This window comes from Lathyrus oleraceus, chromosome 2, assembly GCF_024323335.1.
Source record: "Lathyrus oleraceus cultivar Zhongwan6 chromosome 2, CAAS_Psat_ZW6_1.0, whole genome shotgun sequence".
Taxonomy (NCBI): Eukaryota; Viridiplantae; Streptophyta; class Magnoliopsida; order Fabales; family Fabaceae; genus Lathyrus; species Lathyrus oleraceus.
In genome coordinates this window covers 215,668,548-215,695,725 of record NC_066580.1, presented here as the reverse complement: position 1 = coordinate 215,695,725, position 27,178 = coordinate 215,668,548, and positions in this window count along the sequence as shown.

Sequence of the window (27,178 nt, the reverse complement as noted above, 5' to 3'; positions counted from 1 at the left end):
CACATATTTGTCCATAAAAACTGTCATTTTCTTTATTTCTTTTTTTCTTTGTAAATTTTTAAAAAACATATTATGATATCAATACATTATATAATTTAAGTCAATTTAATTATTCATAAAAAATTCGCATATTTTCTTGTTTTAGTGTTTAACGCATATATTTAATTTTAAAAACGAGGTATAAAATAAGTATAAATCATTCTACTTGTGCTGATTTGGTGTAGTAAACATAGTCACCTTGGGAAGGCTTCTATGTTAACAAATGCTTTAAGTAGCTAAGTAATATGAATAAGTATGTGTCATTTTCATTCAAATACATCAATTTGGAGTGTTTCATCCCATCCTATAACGGTCAAAGCGAACATAGCTCTTTTCCCATGTATCCATCTAATAGATTATATGTATCTAGCAAAAGTAGCTCTACGTTATTTTCACAATTTGTGTCTTTTGTCTTCCTAAATTTAACACATATTTGTCCATAAAAACTGTCATTTTCTTTATTTCTTTTTTTATTTGTAAATTTTTTTAAACAACATATTATGATATCAATACATTATATTTTAGAATTTTAGATATTAAAAAACTCAAATATCAAAACATTATAATTTAAGTCAATATAATTATTCATAAAAAATTCCATATTTTCTTGTTTTAGTGTTTAACGCATATATTTAATTTAAAAACGTGGTATAAAATAAGTATAAATTATTCTACTTGTGCTGATTTGGTGTAGTAAACATAGTCACCTTGAGAAGGCTTCTATGTTAAACAAATGCTTTAAGTAGCTAAGTACTACTTTTGTGGATTTGGTGTAGTAAACATAGTCACCTTGAGAAGGCTACTATGTTAAACAAATGCATTGAGTAGCTAGGTAATATGTATAAGTATATGTCATTTTAATTCAAATACATCCATTTCGAGTGTTTCATCCCATCCTATAATGTTCAAAGCGAACATAACTCTTTTCCCATGCATCCATCTAATAGGTTATATGTTTCTAGCAAAAGTAGTTCTACGTTATTTTCACAATTTGTTTTTTTTCATAAATATAACACATATTTGTCCATAAAAACTCTTATTTTCTTTATTTCTTTTTTTCATTGTAATTTTTTTAAACAACATATTATGATATAAATACGATATATTTTAGAATTTTAGATATTAAAAAACTCCAATATCAATACATTATAAATGAACTCAATATAATTATTCATAAAAAAAATCGCATATTTTCTTGTTTTAGTGTTTAACACATATATTTAATTTAAAAAACGAGGTATAAAATAAGTATAAATTATTCTACTTGTGCTGATTTGGTGTAGTAAACATAGTCACCTTGAGAAGGCTTCTATGTTAAACAAATGCATTAAGTAGCTAAGTAATATGTATAAGTATATGCCATTTTCATTCAAATACATCCATTTGGAGTGTTTCATCCCATTCTATAATGTTCAAAGCAAACATAGCTCTTTTCCCATGTATCCATCTAATAGATTATATGTATCTAGCAAAAGTAGCTCTATGTTATTTTCACAATTTGTGTTTTTTTTCCATAAATTTAACACATATTTGTCCATAAAAACTGTCATCTTCTTTATTTCTTTTTTTCATTGTAATTTTTTTTAAACAACATATTATGATATCAATATATATTTTAGAATTTCGGATTTTAAATAACTCAAATATCAATACATTATAATTTAAGTAAATATAATTATTCATAAAAAATTCGCATATTTTCTTGTTTTAGTGTTTAACACATATATTTAATTTTAAAATAGAGGTATAAAATAAGTATAAATTATTCTACTTTTGTTGATTTGGTGTAGTAAACATAGTCACCTTGAGAATGCTACTATGTTAAACAAATGCATTGAGTAGCTAGGTAATATGTATAAGTATATGTCATTTTAATTCAAATACATCCATTTCGAGTGTTTCATCCCATCCTATAATGTTCAAAGCGAACATAACTCTTTTCCCATGTATCCATCTAATAGGTTATATGTTTCTAGCAAAAGTAGTTCTACGTTATTTTCACAATTTGTTTTTTTTCATAAATTTAACACATATTTGTCCATAAAAACTCTCATCTTCTTTATTTCTTTTTTTCATTGTAATTTTTTTAAACAACAAATTACGAAATAAATATGATATATTTTAGAATTTTAGATATTAAAAAACTCAAATATCAATACATTATAATTGAAGTCAATATAATTATTCATAAAAAAATCGCATATTTTCTTGTTTTAGTGTGTAACACATATATTTAATTTTAAAAACGCAGTATAAAATAAGTATAAATTATTCTACTTGTGCTGATTTGGTGTAGTAAACATAGTCACCTTGAGAAGGCTTCTATGTTAAAAAATGCATTAAGTAGCTAAGTAATATGTATAAGTATATGTCATTTTCATTCAAATACATCCATTTGGAGTGTTTCATCCCATCCTATAATGTTCAAAGCAAACATAGCTCTTTTCCCATGTATCCATCTAATAGGTTATATGTATCTAGCAAAAGTAGCTCTATGTTATTTTTACAATTTGTGTTTTTTTTCCATAATTTTAACACATATTTGTCCATAAAAACTGTCATCTTCTTTATTTCTTTTTTTCATTGTAATTTTTTTTTAACAACATATTATGATATCAATATATTATATTTTAGAATTTCGTATTTTAAATAACTCAAATATCAATACATTATAATTTAAGTAAATATAATTATTCATAATTTTTTTGCATATTTTCTTGTTTTAGTGTTTAACACATATATTTAATTTTAAAATAGAGGTATAAAATAAGTATAGAAGATGGTTGTGACATACAAGGTTTGGCACGAGATGCTCCCATTTGTTTTGCATGGGTACCATACATCCATCCTCACTTCAACATGGGCAACCCTTTTCTCTCTTGTTTACGTATGGAATTTGTGCTCCCCATGGAGGTTGAGAACCCGTCATTGCGTGTTTTGATAGAGTCCAAGTTGACAGAAGCTGAATGGTGCCAGACCAGATATGATCAGTTGAATTTGATTGAAGAGAAGAGATTGACTGACATGTGTTATGGTCAATTGTATCAGCATAGAATGAAGGAAGCATTTGATAAGAAGGTCAAGCCTCGTGTGTTTCGAGAAGGTGACCTCGTGGTCAAGAATATTATATCTTTCAAACCTGATGATAGGGGAAAATGGACTCCTAATTAAGAAGGCCCATATGTTGTTAATAGAGCCTTCTCAGGTGGTGCTTTGATTCTTACAACTATGGATTGTGAAGAGTTCACTCGTCCTATGAATGCCGATGCAGTCAAGAAATACTTCGTCTAAAAAAAAGAACAGCTCGCTAAGTTGAAAACCCAAAAGGGCAGCTTAGGCAAAAATGAGCGTCTTGGTGGATTGAAACCCCGAATGGGCGATCCAAGCAAATGTTAGAGACATAAAATAGAAAAATTACCCCGGTAGATTAAGTACCCCACCTTGGAGCAATCTAGGCAAATTTAGCGATTATGGCAAGTAACTACATTCGGTTGGTCCTAATCCTGTGAAGCAGTTTTGAGTAAGTCATTTGGCTCTGATTCATCATTCTCAACTAAAGACAAGCACAATGGATATTGAATTTGGTAGGGAGATTAGTGATCATTGTATTCAACGTAGCCGTTTTCCATGTAAATTACCAGTTTTCAAACTTTGTAAAGATCTATGTAGTTTCGTCATTTACGGACTACCATTCTATTAAATAAAGTTGAGCTTGTTATCTAATTATTTCTATTCTTATTTACTTCTGCTAAATAAAACTGGATTTTTATGATGATAATTTTAAAATAAATTAATGAATAATAATTGTTTTTTCTTAAAATAATAAAAATTATCACTTTAAGAATAATCGATTTTAGTAAGGAATGTCAACAACAATCTGAGAACAGGTAAGTCTCGAAGTGTGAAGTATTATTTTTTTTCCCAAGCAGTTGGTTTGGCAACTATTTTTCATCCCCAACAGTTCATCATTTATCCCCGACTTGGTTAATGAGTTTCTTCCCTAATATGTCATCATCCCTAGTAAAGCCAGTGGGTTTCATCTCCAGTTAAGCTGATGATTGATCCCTTTTGCAAATTCATGTTCCCCAACTGAGTTGTTCATGTTTGGTATCCCCTAGTATTATGATTAGACCCTGAAGATTCGAAACCTTTATTTGGTTTCCATTTGCATAATTGTGTTGCATAACTTCGGCAGTTTCTCCTTTGGGTGAATCAGATCCGGTTTCTTTTCCTTGGAATTGGTTTATTTCACAATTTCCAAGAAGATTTTATTGATTATTGAGGAATATGATGATCTTGGTCATAACGTCCCCATCAATTTGCTTAGATCCCCATACAGAGTTTTATCTCCTGTGTCCCCCAAAAGAGTTCATCTTCTGACATGAAGATTCCTTGTTCCTGGTAGTATTGGATTCTGAGTAGTATTTGTTTCTGTCCCCTGCAGGGTTGCCCCCCATTGGATATGGTGTTGACCTAAAATTCCCTGCAGTGTTGACAATTTTGATCCTCGATAGATCTTTTCTCCATCCTCGACATGTGTGATTGATTGGAAGCATTTTTCTCATTTGACTTTCTCGGCCAGAGTTGATTCGTTCATAGCTGGATGATTTATTTTCATCCCTCGCATTTTCTCTAGTTGGTGTTTCCATCTTGTTGAGATTAGCCGAGTGTTGCAGTAGTGATTCAAATCTTCGTTATATATATCATTTGTGTTGTTTTGTCAGCATAGTAATAAATCATATTCATGCATAAAACATAGCATCAGATATTTCATTATGCATTTTATCGCATTTGATTTCTTTATTATGATCCCCTGCTTCGGTGATATCATTTACCTATGCATATTTGGTGCATCTGTCCTCATTTAATTGTAAAGTGTCAGCCCCTTAAGCATAAAGAGTTTAACCTTTCTCATTCCCCACTGAGTTATTTCCTCGTGGATGATTATTTCAGTTTCCTCCCCAATTAATTATCTGGATGGAACCACTCCGCTTGAGTTATATCCTCATTGGGTTGAGTCTTTGTTTGACCGTTTCTTTCTGGCTATTACCTAGATAGCTATTTTGGTCCCCTGAGAGTCTATTAACCAGTAATTGGTACTATTCTTCTCGATTCTTGAGTACTTTACTTTTGCCCAATACCCGGTAAAATGTAATCTATTTCCTTTGCTTTCCCTAGCGGATTCGTTTTCATGTTTCCCCTAGGCAGTATATCCTTGATATGTTCATCCTAATCGGTTATGGATATTCTTCCTTTTATGGTTTTCTACCCAGTAAAAAGGTAGTCATAATCCTTATTCTTATTCCCCAAAGAGTTTATCCTTGATATGTTCACTTTAATCGGTGATGGATTTTCTCTCCCCTTTCGGTGTTCTACCCAGTAATCGGTAGTTGTAATTCCTATTTTATCTTCCCCCCCTGAGTCTATCCTTGATATGTTCATCCTAACCGGTGGCGGATATTCTCTCTTTGGTATTTTATCCAGTAACTGATAGATATAATTCATATTTCTCCCTGACAGTTTATCCTTGATATGTTTACCCTAACCGATAACGGATATTCTTCCTCTTTCTCCAGGTGGTCTATCCTTGATACGTTCATCCTAATCGATGACAGATATTCCTCCTCTGATTTTATCCTTGATATGTTCACTTTAATTAGGTAAAGGATACTTTCTCTTTGGTCTTCTGCCCAGTAACCGACAATTATAAATCCTATTTGAGTTTTCTCCCCAGTAGGTTATTCTTACCCAGTAACAGGTAACGAGTACACCTCTTTCTCCTCAGCGAGTCATCCTTGATATGTTTACCCTAACCGGTAACGGATGTCCCTCTGTCAGAGTATATTATCTTCCTACCCAATAACCAGTGATAGATAATATACCTCTGGTACTCATGTGTTAAAGTTCATTCTTCCCCATTTGAATTTGAGTGCGTATTTCCTTAGTGGAATCGCCAACCCTCTGTTTGGTTTGGGTACTTCAGTTTTGTTCTTATCTATTCCTATCCCCTGCAGATTTCCCTTATCCCTGGACCGAGTCCTTCCATTGATTTATTTTCATGGAAATCCCCTCGTGTCTCTAGTAGTTTTTAAGTCGTAGCCTGGCCTACGCATAGCTTTTTATTCCCCCAAGAGTCTCTGTCTCTCTAGTGATTTTTCCTTACGGAATACAGTACGCTCCTGTGGACTTTCGGTCTCTCCGAATTCTTTTCCTTTGTGGCAATATATTCCCCGCAAAGATTATTTTAACATTCATATCACATGCATCATGAGGTCTCTTAGGGACCAAAATTTGTTTCTATATGTTGTTATTTAAGTCCATTCTACTGAGTTGATACAAATATTTTAACCTTCACATCCTCAGTTAGAATGTCCTTAAATAGGGGAAGCTGTAAGACCCCAATTTTGACCCTAAGATCCCTCATGTTATCTCATCATATGCATTGGATTTGGGATCACACCTTGGCATCCTCCTTACCCCTCATCCATTGGGTTTGTATTGGGAGAGATCACCAAGCACTTTTTATTGTATCATACTTTTTTTTCATTATTTACTAACCAAAATACCAAAAAAATGTCTATGTATAGCTTTGTTTCTTTTGTAGGTAGTATGTGCATCCACCAATGCCTCATCAAACTCATATCTAGGGTTTGAGACCCTCAATGAAAGGAGATCAATCAATAGATGGTTCACATTGATTCTAGACATCATATATGGATCCTCATTATCTTCATTTATCATTTTGATCAAGAATTCATTAAGAGCTTGAAGCTTGTTTGCCTTGGAAGCCCTAATTCATCTAGGTATCTTGTGTGACTTCCTCAACAAGTTTCTTCAACATTTGATCAAATATTCCAAGGGATACTTCCTTATACACCATCTTATACATATATGATCTTGCATGAGTCCAAGAGATCAAGATAACTTTAGGTTTGCAAGTCGGTTCATGGTGGTTGACCAGAGAAAGTCAACTAGTCAAAACTGGGGTTCCCTAGACCCTATCTCCTACAATTTTTGTCATATTAAAATTATTACAAGAGAAACGTTATTCCTTATGACATTTCAAACAACTTTCATGTTGAGTTCAAAAACTAATTTTGCTTGGAAAGCCATTTTTTGTGATGAAAGATTATAGGTCATTTTGTTTGAACCCTAATTAGGAGGTCAACTTCCAAGGACCATAACTTGCTCAATATTTATGCGATGAAGGCCATATGAGTTTCATGATCAATTTTAAGATGTCATCTCCAACTTTTATTCTTTTAAAAACTTCAAATTCAACTTGCAAGGGCATGTTCCAAGAGGAACCATTATAGGTCATTTTGGGCCATTACCATTGAACAAGCAATTTTCCTCAACTTCTAAAATGCATAACTCCTTCATGCCAAATCCAAATGAGGTAAACTTTGTGACCAAATTGAAGAGGTTTGAAATAGGTACAACTTTGATGAAGTAACTTTTTCCATTTGAAGCCTATAGCAAAAGTTATTCAATTATGTATGATTTCCCAAACTCCCACCTAAAAATTCACCATGATACAAGCTTCAAATGGAATAGTGTTCAACATGAAAGTTGTTCCCCTTGATCTCACCCTTCCAAAAATTCCAAGATCACATCATTTGGCGAAGGATTGAATGACTTGCGCATGGCTTTTCTTCAAGGTTCCATTTAGATGAATCTCATAGCCACTTTTCATTTCCAATTGCATGACTCCATGACACACTTTCAGCATTGCACATGATCAACTTAAACACCTTGACATCATTTGATGGGCCTATCACACGCCCATGCATCCATGCTAGTGAGAATTACTATTTTTGGCGTTTTGATGGAAGTGTGTGGAAATCAATTGCATTGCCGATAAATACAACCCCTCTTGCTCAGAATTGAGGACACCTTGCCCAAGCTTTGATCCTGCAACCATACCCCTCACCATTAGAGGATAAACTTGAAGGTTTTCAATTGAAAATCTAGTTTCAATTTCACTTCTGTATTGAGGTTGAAACTCCAAGAATCCAAGCCCTTCCTTGATCCAATTCACTTCCTACAAGCTTCTGAAGTCAAGCCAAGACCAACTGGAAGCAAGATCAAGCAATATTCAAGCTCCCTCGAAGGTGATTTTTCAGAAACTTCATCTCTTCGATTCTCTCTCAATTCTTCACCATTCTCTTTGAAGGAACTCAGTTCTTTTGATATACTTGGAATTGGGGAAAATTGAGGCCAGGTTCAAACTCCTAAGCATTTTTTCTTTGAAATAGTCTCCTTGTTTTTCATTTTTCATTGAGATGAAGGTGAACCAGTCTGGTGAGGTTCACCAGAGAAGATGACCAGAGCCCTAGCTCCGGTGGTGTGTTGGCATGCCTCTTGGCCATCTGATCATGTTTGAACGTTTTAATATGAGCCATTCTTTTGAATTACAACGCGTGCATTGCATTGACTTAAGTCCACCATGTATAGCACGCGCGTGGCCATCAGATCTGCCACCTCAATTAATGAGGGAGATCTGATGGCCCTTAATTTGTCTAATTTCTTTTTAATTTCTGATTTTTCATTTAATCTATTTATTTTGTTTAATTCATAGAAATTTCATTTTTTATCCAAAAAAATATGGGACTATCATCAAAAATCTTTAAATATTTTTCTCTTCCATATTCTGAATTAAAATGATTTTTTGGATTAATTTTGATATTTTTCATGAATTAAATATTTTTGTGCATATTTTTAATTGTTTAAAAATACTTCTGACGTTTTAAAAATAATGAAATTTTTTGTCTAAGGTCCTTTGACCTTGTTTGACCTAGGATAAATCCCTTGGCCATTTATTTGGTGTTTTGAAGAGATTTTAGGTTTTGACCAAATTTAAATGCATTTATATCCATTTTTAAATTTATTTTTAATTGATTAAATGTTTAAAAATTATGTTGAGCCACTGTTATCGTCTTGTGATGTTTGAATTTCTGTTTAGGCCTTGGTCAATATTGATTTGACTTTTGTTGGATCAAAACCATTGGATTTAGGGGATTGATGAAATATACATTTCATCTCCCAAAATGAATGGATGGTTTTGATTTGATGAAATTCATCCCATGATCAATTTGTGTTTATATCTTCCCATCTATCTTCATCTTCATCCATATTCTTCCCCATTCCCTCATTGGACCAATTAAATCTCTAATGTCTAAAGGCTAATTGATCCATCAATGGCCTTATGTCAGATGAATCAATACAAGTATGACTGAGATAGGCCTCATCCTTTTGATTTGTTTTCTTTTAGTGTGTGGTATGTTTTAGGAGTTTGGTTCTTTGTGCCAAATCCCTAACATGCATTAACACCTATATTTTTATTGCTCGACTTCAGATAGTTGTGACTTCTACATAAGTCCAATTATGATTGCTTAACATAGAGCTAAATTTGACCCTGAAGGCATAGCATTCTAGTAAGTGAGATTGTAAGTCTCCCATTCTTCATGGCATTGTGTGGAGACTTGACCTTTTTTCCTTTCATGAGAGTCAGTGGCATACTTGTTGAATTATCCAAGTTTGAGCCCTTCTCATGGAAGATGTCTTGGTTTAAGGATTCATACTTGTGAATGAATGGTTGAGTGCTCTCCAAAGAATGACTTAATCAATTAAAAGTCACCACTAACACTTGACTAACTTTTAACTAACATTTGACTAACTCTTGTTAATATTTGTTTACTTTCAAGTCATTTACTAATGCAATTTAACTTTCAGTCATTTATCATTCATTGTCATTTACATTTCATTTAACTTGTTTATGTTTATGTCATTTTCACTTTACTCATTTGAGTCATATCTTGTGATTGTATATATTTGTTTGTGTGTTTTGGTTTTGTTTGTGGTCTTAGGACCTTAAAATACCTAATAACAACAAAAACCCTAAAAAAACATCTGGTGGATTGTTGAACTTGATATGAACTTTTGGACTTCAGATTAGGCAACATTCCCTATGCAAAAGGACTTGACCAATGCCAACATTCTGAGACTAAGCTATCTTGAACTGAGTCTTCATATGATGCAAGCCTTGAGATTTGTTTGAATTTATCTGCTACTCTGTCTTTGTACTTAATTGTTATTTTGATCTTGTGTCTGATGCTTTGGTCTGAGTTGTTCAAGGAATATTTCATCTAATACATTGGAAGGCAAAGAAGACTGCTAGCTATGGAAATTGCTTGCTTGGATGTGGCCATCTTTATTTGATGCCTTGATCTTCATGATGTCTGGATAGTGTTCATTGCTTATTGATTATTGCATGATTAAAGTCCAAGGGAAAATGGGTTTCTATATGACATTCTTGTATGTTGGATTGCATCCCATTGGTCAGATCTTTTCAACCCTTAACTTTTAAATTTGTGCTTAGGATAGTCTCTTCATCTCCTCCCACTTCTTAAATTTCAAAATTTCTCCCCCTTTTCAAAAACCTTCTTTGTTTGCGATTTCAAACTTAGACTTTGATTAGAAACTTTGGTCATATGCCATTGAATTTTCAAACTCTTTCTTAAATCAAGTTTGTAAATACATTTAATCATATTGACTCAAAATTTCAAAAAGACAAAAAGAACTAACAACTTCATTCAAACTTTTGCCCCTTTTGTGCCTTTCTGATTAAATTTTTATTAAAAGCAATTCACCAACTTTGAAATTTTTACCACGAACTACGAGGTTTTGATCCTTCATTTTTATGTTGGTACGTAGGCACAAGACCGAAGATCTTGTCAAACACAAAAATATAATCAGTGAATTCTTTTCTCATCCCCACACTCTATTTTTCTCAAACATCTTTTATACCAAACACATATGCACACATAAAAAGGGCTATCTAGGAGTACCTAGGACACTTCAGGTGCTAACACCTTCCCTCTGTGTAACCAACCCCCTTACTTGTAATCTCTGGCATTTTATTAGTTTTGATTTAAAAACTTCTTATCTTTGGGGTTTTGTTCGTACTTTTCCCTTTTCCTTTGAAAATAATAAAAGCGTGGTGGTGACTCTGGTTTTATTGACGTCAAGTTTATTCATAGCTTGATGGTCATGAATTTACCGCTATAGCTACCTATGAAGGCAATCAGCAGGTGAAAGAGGAAAAGGTTAACCTTTTTGGTTCAACAATATTAAATGTTCATAATGAAGGAATATGAAGATATTTAAACCATGTTCTCAAGGTTTCATGTTCTGGTATTTGGACTTCAAGTTCTGAACAAGAGCTATATAACTTTTGATCGTGTCAAAAAGATTCTTAGGAGTTTTCCTGCTAAATATAGACCAAAGGTGACAACCATCTTAGAATCCAAAGACTTGAATAAATAAGTCTTGAAACTTTGATAAGAAATATCTGTAGTCATAAGATGGAAACCATTGGAGATGAACCTACAAATAAATCAAGTCTATTTCCTTGAGGTTTGTTGGTCAATTTGATAAATCTCCTCATGTCTAGGAACATGAAGAAGTTTCTTGCACATGAGGTTCTTAAGAAGCTTTTGATGATTACGATATGACATTTATAATAAAAAGGTTTCAGTATCTAGCCAAGAAGAACAAAAGATTCTCAAGTAGATACAGTGGCTTTAGAGGATCAAGTTCTAGAGATAAGAAAAATGACCAGAAGGGATGCTTCAACTGTAAGAAGCCTGGTCACTTTATTGATGACTGCCCAGAGTTCCAGAAGGATAAGTCAAAGAAAGGAAGCTATGAGAAGGAAAAATTCAGAAACAAAGTAAAGAAGAGTCTCATGGCAATGTTTGATGAACTTGACAAAGAAGAAGAGTCTGATAAAGATGATGGAGAAGCCAACTTAGCACTGATGACTCTAACATCTTCAGACATAGAATTTGACTCAGATTATGGTTCAAATTTTGAAGAAGAAGAAGAAGAGGTATTTTTTAAACTATCTCGTTCTAATTTAGTTACTCTTGTTCAAGACCTTATGGGTCATTGTCAAGACAAAGCCAAACACATGAAAATTTTGAAAAAGCAATATGAACTAGTGACAAGTGAATTAAAATCTTTGTAAATTAAAAATGAAGTTTTAGAAAAAGGTCACATTGCTCAAATTCAAAAAGTGTCTAATAAATCTCTAGATGAGCATGAATTTTCTCTTCAGGAAGTTGTCATAAATGGCTTTGATAGGACAAAACTTGCATCCAGGATTTATAAGTAGGAGCAAAGGAGAGGGCATTGGGTTTTCACAAAAATATGTCATTCCAAGGTTTCGAGTCGTGGTTAGACCAATGAATACTTCTTATTCAATCTCTAATCATAAAGGGATATATTCTCACTTTGTACCAAATGCTAACAAAGTAATGGTTCTGAACCAGTCAGAATCAAAGACTATAGAGTCAAAGGTTGTGAAGAAACTAGAACTAGAGACTTTAAAGTCAAAGGTTATGAAGAAACCAGAACCAAAGAGTGAAAACTTATGAATTGAACAAGACTTAATATATAATAGTCTAAGGTTATGAAAGGTTCATAACTAAAGTCTAAGATTGATTCAAGACACGAAACTTTAAAACCAAGAGCCATGAATGATTCCAAGCCTTACTACATGAAAACTAAGGAACAAGGTAAGGAAAAACATTTCATAACTAAACCCAAATGACCTATAAGATTATGGGTACCTAAATCTGAAATTGTCCTTGTATTAGAGATGCTTCAAGGGAGAAGGAAATCAACAGTCTTGATACTTAGATAGTGGTTACTCACGGCATATGATAGGATGAAAGTGTTTGTTCCAAATCCCAACTCTGAAATAGGGAGGAACTATGGGTTTAGACAAAACAATAAAGGAAGGATCATTGGTACATGTACCATTAGTAACTCTTCGATTTCTATTAATAATGTTTGGTTAGTATATGGAATGAAACATAACCTACCAAATGGAAGAATTTAAAAGTGTTGTCTATGATAGGATACATGATGTTGTTGTTGAGAGACTCACATCATCTAACTCAATTGCATATATTGCTAAGTTGGACACTTTCAAAGCCTCTCTAGATACAGTTCTGTAGAAACTGAAGAATTTTTCTTCTGAGTCTGTAGCTTTTTATAGTCATGGGCAAGAGTAGTTAGAGGATAAACTGGCTTCTGTTGTTGTTAATCGAGAGTTAATGAGAGAACAACTTAAGTTTGTTGCTTCTAATCAAGAAGACGCAAATGCTTAGTTGAAGTCAGTAGTTGCTAGGAAGGATGATATGGGTTCAGACATCGAATCCATTCAAAAGAATCAAAAGAAACCCTAGGCTTTAGAACATAGAATAATTATATTGTTCTGTTTTTTTTGTCTCTTTCTAAATTTTTTGTAATCTGACAATTATCTTCTTGGTTTTGAAATATTTTTCTTCAGTGTGTTTTCTTATTTCCTTTATTTTTTGTTGATGAAATAAGGGAGAGTAAGATAAATAAGTATATAAACACATGAATCTAATAGTTAAGAACATTTTTGTGCTTAAAATCATAAGAATTATTTATTGTGCTTTAAAGATCAAATTGAATTAACCTAGATATACCTTAGGGATATTTTACAAACCTCGCCTTTTGAACTATTAGACTCATAGGGATCTTACAAACCTAAGACACTGAAGTAAACTTGTTAATTAAATTAACAACCATTGTTCTTAAATACTTGTGTTTGTAATCATAAAAAAGGGGGAGATTGTTAGAAAAAAATGGTTTGTACCATATCTCTAAAGTTTTGATGATAACAAAGTATTTAAATAATAATTGGGTATACTAATATTTGTTCAAGTGTCCAGGACCATAGACTAAACTTTGGAATATAAACTCAGTACTGGTACTGAATATGAACATTTAAAGAGAAGCTAAAAGATCTAGATCTTGAAGGATCATAATATAACAACCATACTCTGAAGACTAGGACTCTGAAGGCTAAGACTCCGAAAGAGGTCAACTTTTGAAGACCAAACTCTGAAGAAAGTCAACCTCTAAAGTTCTCAGACTCTAAAGTCAATCAACACAAGGATTAAGAATACTTTGATAGGTCACTATCAGACTCTGAGGTCAGTCAATGAAAGGATCGAGAAGACTTTGATAAGTCACTTTTAAACTTAGAGAGAAATTTGTCTTCCTCTAATCACGTGAAGATTTAAACAAAAATCTACCCAGACAACCGGGATGTAACGAATAATTCCTCTTGAAGCAAAGAGATTTCAAACATCTTTTCAAAGGGATTCACCATATCAAGTAATATTCCAACGTATATATTCAAGCTTCTTCAAGACTCACTTATGTCAGCTCTTCTCTTCAACGAATCTTTTCTATCTCTCTATATAAGAAGATGAAGACTTGAAGAAAAATTAACTAGCCTTTGACAATAAAAAGAGATATTACTTTGTCAAACAAAGCACACAAGTTTAACTTATAATTTCTTATCATTTATATATGTTAGAAATTATTAAGTCCTAAAGAGTCTGTTGAGTTGTATTTTATAGTTTAGATTGTTAGAAGTCTCTTGCTTGTATGCTTGAGCAACCGAAGTCTCCTGCTTGTGTGCTTGAGCATCTAAAGTTTCTTGTTGTGTGCTTGAGAATTAGAAGTATCTTACTTGTATGTTTGAGCATTGGAAGTCTCTTGCTTGTGTGCTTGAGCATTTGTAATCAGTTGTGATTTATAGTGAAATCTCTTGGAAGTGCAAGCGGACTAGACTACTCTCATTTTATGGGAGGAACTGGGATAAATATGCTTATTTCTCTCTCTCTCTCTCTCTCTCTCTCTCTCTCTCTCTCTCTCTCTCTCTCTCTCTCTCTCTCTCTCTCTCTCTCTCTCTCTCTCTCTCTCTCTCTCTCTCTCTCTCTCTCTCTCTCTCTCTCTCTCTCTCTCTCTCTCTCTCTCTCTCTCTCTCTCTCTCTCTCTCTCTCTCTCTCTCTCTCTCTCTCTCTCTCTCTCTAACTCTAAACTTGTTTAATTCGCTACAAACACTTAACTGGGTATTAGATTCTAGACTTTGAGTTCGGAATCTGATAAGAGTTTTTGAGAAAAGAAAGAAAAAGTAACACGATTCAACCCTCTTCTTGTGTTTTTTTACCTTCACTTGGTTCTTGAGTTCAACCTAGAATAAAAGCTCAGTCTGTTTGAGATCAGCCATATATTAAATCTCGGTTCAGATTGTTATTAGCCCATGTAAAACCTTGGTTCGGTTCAGGGGTATCCATTTTGAAACTCCATCTTTGTTTGAGATAAGTTTGTATAAAATCTCAGTTTGGCTTAGCGACTAACTTCTCAAAGCTCTATTCACTGTTCTGGGTGAAGACTAACCGATTCACTCCACAGTGTGCTAGTTGGTTTAAATTAAACATGAAACTTCTTTATTCCTTGTATAATGGGATTCATGGGCTTAACATTATAAAATATCTCAAGTATTATTGGATACACTCAACATAAATTATTGGTGATAGGAGTAGGTCACTTAATTTAGACTAGACCTCTATAAATCTCTAATTTTATCTCTCATCCCTTAACTTTTTACTTTCTGTTTATTTTCTTTATCTTGAATTTCCGTTGCTTATCCAATCGTTTTTTAGAAAATATTTTTAAAGTTTGTTTTAGAAAATAATTTTGATTAAAACCATATTTTTTCAAACCCCCATAATTCACGCTCCTTCTTGTGTGTGGGGTCACATGTTCAACAAATTGGACAATAGTATTCATATCATTCTCTATAAGTTGGAACAAGTTTTTTCGAATGGTTTCTTTGATTCTATGGAGCATCTTCCTGTGTATATTACATATGAAGTTTTCCTTGGTGGATCTGTTCAATATAGATGGGTGTATCCTTTTGAAAGATTCATAGGTGATTCAAAGTGATTAGTGAAAAATAATACAAGAGTTGAGAGATCAATATGTGTATATTAATTGCATCATAAAATATCACGTTTCTTCTCTCATTATTTCAATCACATGATACAAACTCCAATAATCATAAGGAACAAATTTTAAGTTAGTGAAAGAAGTCAATTACCTTATCAGTCTTCGATCGTACTTCTAGAAATATAAGTGTGCATTGGCTGACTGAAAAAGAATTGCAATATGCTCATTTTCATGTGTTGATTAACTGCGTTGAAGTTAAACCATATATTGAGTATGTATATAAAGAATATATTCATTTTAAACTTCTTGGATATAACACATATTACCTTCTAACTTATATTGTATTTCGATATAGGGCATTTAATTCCTACTATTTTCAAAACACTAGTGAAAAAAGCATATACTAGTTATATACATGCATATATTCTAGCATGGTTCAAGTAACAACTGTCATATATTATTGCACCAAATCCAAGAATACTTCATTCGAGAAGCTTTTCTTAAGGCTCTCATCAACGTGCAAATGAATGACACACATACTTTATGAACACATATAAATTTCACACTCAAACACGGACATAAGGGGAAAAACTATAAGCAGTGGTGTATTCCTAAAAGGATTTACAGAGGGTGGTGAAGAAGACTTCTATGGTGTTGTTACACACATTTACGAGTTTATATACAATTATATGGACTCGGAAAATAAACTTGTTTTGTTTTATTTTGACTAGTATAATTTGTTAGAACAAGATTTGTTCATTTCTTTAAGAGGAATTGATGATAACAAGTATTGAAAGAACAATAAGGTTTCCTAACATAGGCTCAAGTGTGTAAGATCATAAACTAAATAGTTCATCATTAATCTTGCTGAAAGCATAAGTGAAGAAGCAATACTCAGATTCTGGATGATCGAAATCTGAAGATATTCATCAGACTCTAAAGGCATAAGACTTTGAACTCATAACTCATCTTTTGATGACAACTCAGTTTCTGATAGACGTGGAGAGCAGTTGATCTATACATTGTACCAAAGAAGACTTGTCTTATCAGAGCCCCAGATCTATAGACACAATCAACTAGGGTTTGGTTTTGCAAGACTCAAGAATGATGATGTGACCTCTTTAGTATCTACTACCTTTTGGTAGATACCTAGTTACTCAAATGATGTTATGAACAATGTTATTATTCAGGGGATAAAACTTCTAACAACATTCAAGTCTTCAATGTCTCTTTTGACATACTTCTTCACTAAGGTTGCTATTGTTCAAACCTCCAACAACTCTTTTTCTATATCTATAAAAGGAAGCTAAAGACTTAAAGGAAGGTTACAATATCACAACATATACAAAAGGGGATTCTTATTGAGATTATACCTCACTCTGAATATATTAAAATAATTGATAAGCCTACAACTAAGACTATCTTTGAATCTTTGACTTCCACTTATGAAGGGAATCAACAAGTGAAAGAAGTGAAGATTAATCTTATTGTTTTACACTATGAGTTGTTCCTGATGAACAATGATGAGGACACTTAAACCATATTCTCTAAGTTTCAAACTCTTGTATCAGGCCTTCAAATCTTGAGCAAAAGCTAAACTACTGTTGACCATATAAAGAAGATCTTGAGGATTCTTCCTGCTAAGTATAGACACAAGGCACAACTATACAAGAGGCAAAATACATGAATACTATGAGTCTGGAAAGTCTTATTAGCAACCTTCAGATCCATGAAATGGAATTGAATGGGGATGAGACCGTGGTAAAATCTAAAACACTGGCATTAAAGTCGGTTGCTAGAAGATTTGGTGGTAAAACTATCACATCCGCCAGGGACAAAATCTGAAGAAGCTTCAGATGAAGAAGTTTTTGCACTACTAAGAAGTGCTTTTAATGTAGGATGCGAAGTGCATTTTACCTCGGAAGAAATAGTGAGGTAACGAAGGGTGTCATGAAAAGTTTCCATTTATCACCTCAGTGATTTAAAAACTGAGGGGTAATGGTATACGCAAATGGGTTCAAACCCCAGCAGCAACACTTTTATTATTTTCAAAACTAGCATATCTTGTATCTTAGTTTATCTTGAAAATCAAGGGGTAAGATTATTTTATTTTTTTTAAGAAAAATTGTTAAATTGTTTACCCATAATATTACATTATTTACACGGAATATTAAAATAAAATTCAAATTCCCTAGAGATATAGATAAAAATCAAATTCCCTGAAGATCTAGATTTTAGATCTTCGAATTATTGAATCTGGGGGAAGATCAAATGTTGGGTGCAAGATTATTCTCTACGAATATTGCATGCATTTGATTCTGAAGCAACACAAAATAAGGGTTAGATAAATAAAATCAATATTCAAATATATGATTTTATGCTCAAATAAATATTTAAGAAAACAGACCTTAAACCCAAGTAATTTTCCGCTCTTGCAATCCATCTTAGAGAACTTTTCCAAACTTCTTTATGTTTCAAGCGCTTCATGTTCCATATAGGTTAGATTTTCAATATTCAACATGCTTTTATAATGGATGTCCCTTAGGTTTCACGCGGATCACTAATGACAGATTCTTGAACGTTGATAAACCTTAAATGGATGGAAAATATTTGTTTAAGGGTGTTGAATATAATAAAAAAATGCTTAACTATCCCCTCTGTCACGAAGAAAAATAAGGTGAATAAGCTGTTTTTTTAATTACATTGTTTATACAGAATATTAAAAATACATTATAAAATCTGTTTCCCAATGAGAATTTTTATTTTCCATGCCCAGGTCCCATGGAAGATGCTAGAGATCCATTTCCCAATGAGAATTTTTGTTTTCTGCATCTATAATCTATCCCATAGATCTGTAGTAGAAACTCATGATCAAATGGACGGTGGTGAATATCTCTTCTAACTAATATTCATCAAAACTCTTCCAACATATTTATAAGGTAAAATGAAGTTTGATGAATATCTCTTTGGGGAGGCTACATATAAGATAGTCTTAGGGTAAAGTTTGTTTAACGAGTGTTTTTATAGTAAAATATGATTACTTAACACCTTGAGTTTATTATAAAACCGAGGTGAATAATTCTTTTTTTTTTTTGTAATTACATTGTTTACACATAATATTAAAATACATTGTTTACAACGAATCTTCGGTGATATCCAAATTTTGTTGCATATCCTTTAAAATAATTTTTTTTGAAGCAATAATGATTTTCTGCAGTTGCAATTTATCAACTGAGTACTCTTCAAAGGTTGAGTTCCCTTCATTAACTGAGGGTTATTCCAAAAATAAAAAAAAAACAACATTAACACCATTATGTGAGATAGGTTGCAAGGGCAAAAAAAAAACGTTTTTTTCAAGATAGAAGAACATTGAAGATTTTTTTTGTCTTGCAATCAATCCCAAAGAATGATGCTTGTGTGTTTGAGGGAGGCGACTTCATATTAGTAAGGATTACGGTAAAATATGTTTAACGAGTGCTTTTATAGAAAAAATTTATTATTGTATGCCTCTGTTAGGTAGAAAACTGAAGGGTTAGAGCATTTTGTTTACACTTATAAACAAATAAAATCATTAACTGTGATAGATGGGAATCAAAGCTTGTACTGAGTTGTTTTTTCACCTTGGTGTTTTGAAAATCCGAGGGAATATATGTTTTTTTCTTAAATAATAAAAAATAGCGCACCTTGGATTTATACCTCATTTTTCTATTGTTCGAGGTGAAAGCTTCGTCATGAAAAGCGTTATTTGTTGTAGTGATGATAATGACTTTGATGAGGATGAGGTGGCCTTTATCATTAGAAGATTCAAGCAACTGGAAAGAAGGAACAAAAACTTCTATGGTAAAAGTAGTTGCTTCAGAGGGTCTAGTTCTAAGGATATTGCAAATGATCAGAAGATATGCTTTAACTGTAAGAAGTCTAGTCATTTCAGGGTTGATTGCCCTGATCGGCAAAAAGAAAGGTCGGAGAAGGGAAGATTTCAAAAGGAAAGCTTCAAAAATAGGTTCAAGAAGAGTCTCATGGCATGATGGGATGAGACTTACAATGAATGAGGGTCAGATAAAGACGAGGGAGAGGCAAACCTATCTCTTATGACCATCACACCCTCAGATCCAGAAGATGATACAACTTCTGATTCAGACTCTGATGGAGAAGATGAGGTAATTTCTAAACTATCTCGTTTTCTTTTAATTTCGTTTGTTCAAGAACTCATATGTCATTGTTAAGATAAAACAAGACATATGAAAACCTTGAAAAATGAATATCATTTCCTAAAGGAAGAACTTCAAATCTTTCTAAGAAAAGTTGAATCCTTGAAGAAAGATCACATTACTCAAGTTAATAAAATTTATAGAAAAAACTTGAGTAAACATCAAGTTGCTCTTCAAGAATGCACAATGACAGGTATTGATAGAACAAAGCTTACCTTTATGATATATGGGGTAAGCAAAAGCAAAGAAAAAGGTCTGAGAAATAATGAGAAATGTTCTATCTCTAAAGCTTAACTCTTAAAGAACTCAAATGCTTCTTCTTCGAGAAGTGCTCAGAAAGTTCTGAAAATGTGTTACATGTCTGACTCTGATAAAGGTAAAAGTATGAACAAATCAGAATCCAAGATTATTGAATCAAAGGTTCTGAAGAATTCTGAAACCATAAGTTCGAAGTCAAAGGTTCTGAAGAAAGTAAAACCTAAGACCTATGGACCAAAGGTACATAAGGGTTCAGATGTCAAAACTCATCAAAGACAAAACTTTCATAAAAGAAAAGTTTGGAATGATTACGGATCCTACTATCAGAGAAAGGCTCAAAACATAAGAAAGTTTGTCAAAACTAACCATAGAGGACCCATAAGAGTATGGGTACCTAAATCCCAAATTGTTTTTGCTACATATTTGCCTAAGGGGCAACGCAAAGCATCAAGAATGGTACCTTGGCAGTGGCTACTCATGACATATGACAAGAGAAAATAATATGTTCCAAAATCTAACTCTAAAGGAGGTAGGCAGTATGGGATTTGGAGGAGGCCAAAGGGAAAATTATTGGTATAGGAACTATTGGTAACTCTCTAATCTCCATAAATAATGTCTCATTAGTTAATGGACTTAAACGTAACCTACTGAGCATAAGTCAATTTCACAATAGTGGTTATGAAGTTATGTTTGATGAGAACTTGTGCTATGTAACCAACAAGCCTGATAAAACCATTTTGTTCAAAGGAAATAAAAAGGGAAAGGTTTACAAAACTAGTCTCTCTGAGTTGATTGATCAAAAGGTTATGTGCCTTGTGTTAGTGAGTGATGAAAATGGGCCTGGCATAAAAGGTTAGGTCATGCTAACTGGTGGTTGATCTCTAAACTTAGCAAACTAAAACTTATTAAGGGACTTCCAGATCTTGATTATCACTCAAATTCTATGTGTGAAGCATGACAAGTTGGAAAGATTGTCAAAACTTCTTTCAAATCCAAAAATGTTGTCTCAACCTTAAGACCTTTGGAACTACTTCACATTAACTTATTTGGTCATGTTGGGATTGCTTAAATGAATGGGAAGAAGTGTGGTTTAGTCATTATTTATGATTATAGCATATGGACTTGGGTTAAGTTCTTCAGATCCAAGGATGAGTCATATAAAGTATTCAGCAACTTCTGTACACAAATTCAGTGTGACAAGGAACTAAATTTTTTGAAAGTCAGAAGTGATCATGGTGGTGAATTTGAAAATGATCCTTTCGAAATATTTTGTAATGAACATGAAATTATCCAAGAGTTCTCTTCTGCTAGAACTCCACAGCAAAATGGGGTTGTAGAAAGAAAGAACATATCATTACAAGAAATGGCTAGGACCATGATCCATGAGAATAATCTCCCTAAATATATGTGGGTAGAAGTTGTTAATACTTCTTGTTATGTTTAGAATAGGATTTATATCTAACCTATTTTAAACAAAACATCATATGAGTTATCAAAAGAAAGAAAGCCAAGTATATCCTACTTTAATCAGTTTATGTGTACTTGCTACATTCTGAACAACAAGGTCTATCTAAAGAAATTTGATGCTAAGGCTCAAAAGGGTGTCTTCTTAGGTTACTCTGAGAAATCTAAAGCATACAAAGTATATAACTCTGAAACCAAAATGGTTAAGGAGTTTATACATGTCAAATTCATTGACAAGAGGTAAATGGTTCAAAAGTTGTTGGATCAGAAGTTGATCATGAGTCTGAATTCCTTCCATAAGTGGAAAATTCAGAAGAAACCCTAGATGGTTCAGAAATGTCTGCTCGACCCAAGAAGTCTTTCAGATATAAGAATTATCAACCTAAAGATCTAATCATTAGAAATAAGGATGATCCATTAAGAACTAGATCAACTTTCATAAATGATAACTGCATGTCAGGTTTCATTTATTTGATTAAGTCGACCTCTGTGGATGAGGATTTATCAGATGATGGATGGATTGTGTCCATGCAGGAAGAACTTAACTAGATCCAAAGGAATGATGTATGGAATCTAGTTCCAAGACTAAGTCAGAAGAACATCATTGGAACAAAGTGGGTGTTCAGAAACAAGATGAATAAATAGGGAGAAATGAATTCTCTAAGACCATACAGGTTGAGTTCGAGATAAGCATGATGGGAGAATTGAAATTCTTCTTAGGAGTCCAAATCAATCAATGCAAAGATGGAACTTATGTTCACCAATCCAAGTATACAAAGGAGCTTATGAAGAAGTTTAATTTTGAAGTTTTCAAGAGTATGGAAACTCATATGCATCCTACTTGTTACCTGAACAAGGAGGAAAGCATCTCAAAAGTTGACCAAAAGTTATGCAGAGGTATGATTGATTCTCTACTTTATCTTACAACATCCAAGCTTGATAGTTTATTCAGTGTGTCCTTATGTGCAAGGTTTTAATCAGATCCTATGGAAACCCATGTAATTGTTGTTAAGAGGATCTTTATGTATCTAAAAGGAACAAAAAAATTGGGATTTCTTTATAAGAAATCTCTAGATTAAAAGTTAACTGGATTTTGTGATGCTGATTATGTTGGACATATAATAGAGAGAAAATACACTAGTGGTAACTATTAATTCATAGATGAGAACCTAATATCCTAGGCTAGCAAGATACATGCAGCTATTGCTCTCTCTACTGCAGAAGCTGAATACACCTCTACTGCTAAGTGATACATATAATTACTCTGGATGAAGTATCAAATAGAGGATTATCATATTTTTGGTAACAATATCCCTATCTTCTGTGATAATACTGCTTCTATCTGTCTAACAAAGAATCCAGTTCAACACTTCAGAACAAAGCATATTGAGATCAAACATCACTTCATAAGAGACTATGTTCAGAAGGGTGTTATTGATATTAAGTTCATTGATACTGATCATCAATGAGCTGACATATTTATAAAACCTTTGGCTATTGAAAGTTTTGATTTTATCAAGAAGAATCTGAACATGGTCTATGTTGAAGATTAATGCTTATATCTGGTCAGAGTATCAAAATCTGATGTTGCTCAGAAGTAGATCCAAACAGAGGTTAGGATATTTCCTCTAATAAAAGTGGCTTATGATAAATTATCAGATCCTGAGACTCTAGAGATAGATTACTTACTTCAGGTTACATTCACATGTTTGATAATCGTCTTACATAGTATATGTTGGGTAGTGATGTGAAACTTCTTATTCTCTATGAATTTGTCCTTCTGTCATCATCTCTAGTTTTTTCAATCTAAAAGATAAAATTTGAATGGTTCTAAAGCAAAGACTATTGTCTTGAATTTTTTTATCAAATTATTCTCTCTAGAAATATCTGTCTATTTTGTGCATCTTTTATCTTTCTTCATTTATCTTAATAATTGATTCATAAGCATAAACATAATTTAAGGAGTTAAAAATACATTTAATGATTACTGAAGATAATTTTTTTTTCATGAGGGAGGTTACAAGATCATTCCTAAAACATTATTACATGGGTTTTCAGTCATGATCTTCCTGATCTCCTGTTCCCTTGTAAGTCTCCAGGAACTCCATGTAATCTTCATCCCACTCTTCATCTTCATCATGTGTTGGAAACTTGTTTTTCTCAGAACCTCCACCAGATGTACCTTCATATGTGGTTTTCTGAGCCTTTGTAAGTTCTTCAGCCTCCTTCTTTTGCGTCTTTCTTTTCTCTCGAACAACCTTTCTCAGTCAGTATGGGATTTCTTTTGCAACATCCTTCTTTTCCTCTTTGAATGTTCTAATATTTTTACCCATCATTGTGATTCTTTTTAATCTACATGTTTTGATGTTGTGCTCAACATCTACTTTTATAGAGTCTGGCTAGGATCTCCTCTATCTTGAAGATTGTGTTCTTTGAGTCTTGTGTATATGAATTTACTGTTTCTTGGAATATATGTAATCAAAATCTATTTTTGACCACATTGAAAATTGTAATTCGTATGCATCTCTTCCATATGTATTTGCATTTATTATCTTTTTGTTGATGACAAAAAGGGGAGAAAGTCATATAATTATTTAAGAAGGTTAAAAGTATTTTCTAATGCTTTTAATTTACCTGAAACCTGAATTATTCATTATCTTGGGTAAATGCTTTCATCTGAACATATTTTTTAAATGTAAAATTTAATTAACTTAGATAGGACTTAAGGGGAGCTTACAAACCTCACCTTAATGGACTGTCTAACCTAGGGGGAGATTACAAACCTCAGACACTGAAGTTAGACTATGTTAATTAAATCATTAACCATTGTTCTTAAATATATTTGTTTGTCATCATAAAAAAGGGGGAGATTGTTAGAACAAGATTTGTTCATTCCCTTAAAAGGTTTTGATGATAACAAATTATTGAAAGAACAATAGGGTTTCCTAACATATGTTCAAGTGTGCATGATCATAAACTAAAGAGTTCATCATTAATCTTGCTGAAAGCATAACTGAAGAAGCAATACTCAAATTCTAGCTGATCAGAATCTGAAGATATTCATCAGACTTTGAAGGCATCAGACTCTGGACTCGTCACCCAACTTCCAATGACAACTCTGTTTCTAATAGACATGGAGAGCATTTGATTTGTACACTATACCAAAATAGACTTCTCTTATTAGGGCCCTAAATTTCTGGACATAGTCAACTAGGGTTTGGTTTTGCAAGACTCAAGAATGGTGATGTGACCTCTTTAGTCTGTACTACCTTTTGGCAAATACCTAGTTACTCAAATGATGTTATGGACAATGTTATTATTCAGTGGATAAATCTTCTAACCATATTCATGTCTCCAACGTCTCTTTTGACATACTTATTCACTAAGCTTGTTGTTGTTCAAACCACTAACGACTCTTTTTCTATCGCTATAAAAGGAAGCTAAAGACTCAAAGGAAGACTACAACATCACAATATATGCAAATATCATAGCATAACTATTAGTTGTTATTGTAATTGTTATAGCATAAGATCTTAAGATTTCTTATCTTAGATATATCTTAGAAATTTTAGAAAGGTTGAAAACCTTTATGATTGTTGCATAACTTAAATACTTCTGATTGTGTATCAAAGTATAGTAGTTAACTTGTCTATTAAATACTTTGTTTAAAGTAGAAGAAGTCTCCCGCCTACGTGCTTGAGAAATGAGGTCTTGAACTGAGGGTTTAAGCATGAAGTCTCATTCTAGGTAGATTGAGCAAGGAAGTCTTGAACTAGAGGGTTTAAGCAAGGAATTCTTAAACAGAGGGTTTAAGCAGGAAGTCTTGAGCAGTGGATTAAGCAAGGAAGTATCATTCAGAGTTGATTGAGCAGGGAGTCTTGAGCAGTGACTTAAGAATTTGTAATCTGATTGGTTATAATGAAAAGCTCTTATTGAGGCAATGAGACTGCTAAATTGAGGAGAGGAACCAGGATAAATTTTATCTGTTAATTGCATTTACTTCTGAATTTTATTTTCTGTTTCTATTATATTTATTATTTCAATAGACTTTGAACATAATTCAGACTCTGAACCTCTGAGTTCTGAAGCAGAACGATTTTTAAGCACATAATTCAACCCCTCATTCTTGTGTATTTCTCTTACCTTCATGATTTATCTTTCAGAGGGGAAAAATATATAAACTTTTTAAAATTCGAATGGACAGAAGGTACAAAGAGTATGATCATTTCATAATGGCACATAGTGTTGGAAATATTATTATGTACCTTATCCTTCAATTCAACCACGTAAATGAGGTTGGTGTGTTATATTGAATTCCAAACCAACGGGTCATATTGAAACTCTAATGGAAGAAGTTGCAACCAAGATGGTGAGATTTCACCAATTAATTAGGTTATTGAAATTGAAAAAATTTCAAGTTAATGTGATATTGTAATTGTGGTTCAACAAGTTGATGCAACAATCTTGTTGTCAATAAACCTTTTGGATGAAGAGTATGAAGAGTTTCATTCTAAAGGAAATATCAAATCAGATACAAACAATGAAGATTATCACACACACTTTAAATAAGAATCTTTTATAATATTACTTAATATATTGTTTGAATTAATATATTTAACACTTTGTAATTATAATATATTATGTTGATATATTTATTGCTTTGTGTCTTCTTTCAAAATAGACAAAAAATGACATCCTAACCTGAGGGCATGGGTAAAGATAAGGCCCTCCACATAAAGATCACTATACACGAAGTTCGTGACTCATCGATATGTACTTCTATGCCATAATTGAGTCAGGTGACTCGCCTGACTATGCTTCCTACTCCACCTCTTACTATTCCACCCATATGTACATCTTTCACTGCGCTATTATCCACCCATAATTTCTCTACATTCTAATTCAGGTGTCCACCAACTTTTAAATATTCCCATTGATATATATATATATATATATATATATATATATATATATATATATATATATATATATTATATATATATATATATATATATATATATATATATATATATAATATATATCAGCAACCTGGATCTAGCATTCCACATCCCCCACATGTACCTTTGTCATCCATGCAGTCTAGGGGATCTCGCATTCTGCATCATCCTTGTAGTTCGGGGGTCACATATGTCGCATCTGTCACATGTACCTTCATCATCCTTGTAGGATGTGGGATCTCGCATGCTGCATCGTGCACATATAACTTCATTCTTGCAACCTAGGGGTTCTAGCATCCCACATCCCACATATTCATCTTCATTATCTATGCATTTTGTGCATGGGGAGCAAGATGACCATGATATTGTCGATCATGAGAGGCATGAAAGTACGGCTGCGCCACATGC